The 3,199-nt window shown below is 41.3% G+C and overlaps 1 pseudogene across 1 annotated transcript; it reads right to left on the bottom strand.

Moving 5' to 3' along the window:
• Positions 1 to 6: 6 nt before the first annotated feature.
• On the bottom strand, positions 7 to 2,478 carry LOC111521094 (annotated as a pseudogene). Its single transcript, XR_003309780.1, has 2 exons — positions 2,430 to 2,478; positions 7 to 1,352 (listed from the first exon to the last, which is right to left on the bottom strand). The product of XR_003309780.1 is annotated as a heterogeneous nuclear ribonucleoprotein A1-like (transcript).
• Between the last annotated feature and the right edge of the window lie 721 nt (positions 2,479 to 3,199).

Raw genomic sequence — 3,199 nt, 5'->3', positions numbered from 1 at the left:
TCAGACTATTACATTTAGCAATCAACAGCATGGGTGCAAAAAAAAAAAATCTACATTAAAACCCTTTGTTGGAATGCTTTACACTTTCCACAGAACAGAAACTAAAATAACCTGTTATACAATTAGTCACAAATACAGTCCTCGAGTTTTTTGCCCATACACATGAGTATTTGTCTAAAACATGTCTTCTTTGTAGCAGCTAGGCCCTGCCACCACTGTGCTTGGCTGAGTTCACAAATCTGTTGTAACCTGTAGCTTCCCTGTCACTTCTCTGGCTCTCCTCTCCTGCTAAGCTTTGTTTCCTAATTAAAATCTTCTGCCACTGCCATAGCTACTGCTGCTGCTGGAACCGCCATAGCCACCTTGGTTTCGTGGTTTTGCAAAGTATTGGCCTCCACCGCCATAGGGGCCAGAGCTTCTGCCTCCAAAATTTCCTCCCTTCATTGGTCCAAAATTTGAAGACTGATTGTTGTAATTGCCAAAATCATTGTAGCTTCCACCACCTCCAAAATTGCTTCCATCGTTACCAAATCCATTATAGCCATCCCCACTGCCACCATATCCACCACCACCACGGCTGCCACCAAAGCCACCACGACCACTGAAGTTTCCTCCACGACCGAAGTTGTCACTCCCACCGAAACCACCTCCACGACCACCACCAAAGTTTCCAGAACCACTTCGACCTCTTTGGCTGGATGAAGCACTAGCCATCTCTTGCTTTGACAGGGCTTTCCTAACTTCACAGTTGTGGCCATTCACAGTATGGTATTTCTGAATGACAATCTTATCCACGGAGTCATGGTCATCAAAGATTACAAAGGCAAAGCCCCTTTTCTTGCCACTGCCTCAGTCAGTCATGATTTCAATCACTTCAATTTTCCCATACTGTTCAAAATAATCTCTTAGGTGATGTTCTTCAGTGTCTTCTTTAATGCCACCAACAAATATCTTTTTCACAGTTAAGTGGGCACCTGGTCTTTGAGAATCTTCTCTTGAGACAGCTCTCTTTGGTTCCACAACTCTTCCGTCCACCTTGTGTGGCCTTGCATTCATAGCTGCATCCACCTCCTCCACAGTGGCATATGTGACAAACCCAAAGCCCCTGGAGCGCTTGGTGTTTGGATCTCTCATTACCACACAGTCCGTGAGCGTTCCCCATTGCTCAAAATGGCTCCTCAGGCTCTCATCAGTTGTTTCAAAGCTCAACCCTCCAATGAAGAGCTTCCTCAGCTGTTCGGGCTCTTTAGGAGACTCTGACTTAGACTTGACGGCAGGGAGAAGAGAGACTTTAACGATGCTTCTTCGGCGGCGTCCACGGGCAGAAAGGAGCCGAGAAATCTTTTTTTCTTCTTTATTTATTTACAGTTTCTTATTATCTGATAAGGGGCATAATATGTAATTTAAAGAGTTTTATTATACTTTATGTGTCATATGCACTAATTTGAAATAATCCTAATAAAATACAAAAGTAAATAGATTTTTAAAAATTATCTGCTATTTTGAATTTCCCAAGTTATTATATCCCATTAGTTGGATTATTGAGAGTTGATTTGAGGTCACTTCTCTATATTTAAGAATTAATCTTTTCTTAATTTTTCTTCTGTAAGATTGGGTAAAGTAGGACATGACGTAATGAATGACAAGCTTTAAGCCTTTCAGATAGGCTTACAATTATCACAATGATGATTCCTAATATTTTGTCATCAAAAATTAATCGGAGCTTTATTGTTCCCTAAGAAACATTTATTTGGAGTTTTGGAATTTGTAAACTTGAAATGACTTGGTGATTCTGGGGAGGTTTTTCATCTTAAAACTTGGAGGAAGAATTCCACTGATGAGATGTAAAATATAGTTGGAAGGAATCCTTTCCACACACGAGGCAACCGTGCATGAACTTGGTATGTGACATCGACCTCTCACCTGCATGGTTTTCCATAATCAGTTGCTCCCCATGTTTACTTATCTACTGTGAATGATTTGAAAATTATCAGTCTTGCTTTTCAGTACCTCATCTTCTAAATTCACCTTAAATTTCTGCAAACTTGCTTCTGTGCTTCTTCCAGAATGATCTCCCCACTCACTCTTAGGGGAAGTCCCTTGATAGGGAACTTGAATAACCCTTTGAAGGCTACAAAGTATTAACTGGGGGTTAGAAAAAACAAATCAGGGTATTCATCCGGCTAAAGGGAAAGAGTGTCAGAGGACATCTTGTAATTTCTAAATCGGCTTCATCCCAAGAGTTATTGTTTTCTGCCACAAATGCTTTGACCTTTCCACATCCATCTAGGAAACGCAAGTGGCACATCTCTGCTGCACTTCTTCTGAAATCAACATTCAGAGAACAGGCAAAGGGTGAAGTCTCGTACATTTAGATTAGCCTTTTAAAGTGGTTGCTGTCAGCCTCTGTTCAGTCAGAGATTACTCACCATTCTCTGGAGACTTTAGTGCTTCCTTGTACCGCCTGCTGGGCAACATTGGCTTTCTGTCATGATGGCAGAGATGGAAATGTGGGCTATGATTTGTGAGTATCTCTTTGGGTTTCCAACAAAATCTCCATGCATGGTTATCTGTAAAACCCACACAAAACCATAAGAGTTGTAGAAATCTCTATTATTTAGCATTTAGAGATAATGTAAATAATTTATTTCTCCCTGTTGCAAGCATTTCTGAATTTTCTGTTAACTATTTATTCCTAAATGCTCATATGTGTCAATCTGAGAGAAAGAGGGCAAACTTGACTTTAAAGGTCTGGAAAACTGTTAAGGTCTCTTGGACAAGCTCATGGATAAACCTTCCAGGGATAGAGGGCTTTTGCAGCATTGCATGCTTAGAAAAAGACTGCAAAGGCATGTTACTCTGGGCAAAATCCTTGATTATTCCTGTACTAAAAGGGACAGGCAATGAGGGCAACAAGGCCTATTGGAAATCTCTGCTTGATCAGTAGGAGCTCCTTAATCTTGTCCTACACTGATTCTCAGAGTGGAGTGTGCATAGGCTTGAAAACACACAGTCCCGTGCCTGCCCTAGAAATTCAGCATTGAAAGGTCTGGGTGGGTCCTGGGGTTCTGCATATTTAACAAACACTCCAGATGATTCTGCAGCAGGATTCTGAAGATCAGTGTCTGGGAAATCCTGGCTCTAGAGAATAATGTGCCAAATATCTCGAAATAGAGCCACAGCTCATGATTTAGCAGCT

Source organism: Piliocolobus tephrosceles, chromosome 7 (genome assembly GCF_002776525.5).
Source record: "Piliocolobus tephrosceles isolate RC106 chromosome 7, ASM277652v3, whole genome shotgun sequence".
Taxonomy (NCBI): domain Eukaryota; kingdom Metazoa; phylum Chordata; class Mammalia; order Primates; family Cercopithecidae; genus Piliocolobus; species Piliocolobus tephrosceles.
Note: the sequence above shows the minus strand (reverse complement) of the source record. Positions and strands in the feature narration are given on the sequence as shown.